The 257-nt window shown below is 34.2% G+C and overlaps 1 protein-coding gene across 1 annotated transcript in view; it reads right to left on the bottom strand.

The window, feature by feature from the left end:
• Nucleotides 1–257, bottom strand: part of LOC119589344 (carbonic anhydrase 1-like) — a 35,215-nt gene that overhangs the window by 1,837 nt on the left and 33,121 nt on the right. The window lies entirely within an intron of this gene.

Here is a 257-nt window from a genome sequence, read left to right as displayed (position 1 = left end):
ATTATTGTTGATAGTTAAACATAAAAGAAATCTAATCCAGAAAACTGTAATCGCCACTAATTCGATTGAGGCAAAAGCACGACAATCCAACGTCAGGTCTGCCCTGCTTTTGAGAAGGCTATCTAGTTGCGACCGAATATTACAAATTGTTCATTATTCATAGCTATATCTATGGTATCAAAAACATGTGTATGCGAACCAGTGGGTCACAATTATGGCATATAGACTGTTTAAAATAATATATCAAATACAAGACT

Source organism: Penaeus monodon, chromosome 25, assembly GCF_015228065.2.
Source record: "Penaeus monodon isolate SGIC_2016 chromosome 25, NSTDA_Pmon_1, whole genome shotgun sequence".
Classification (NCBI taxonomy): Eukaryota; Metazoa; Arthropoda; class Malacostraca; order Decapoda; family Penaeidae; genus Penaeus; species Penaeus monodon.
The sequence above is the reverse complement of the archived record's forward strand: the minus strand, read 5'-3'. Positions and strand labels throughout refer to the sequence as shown.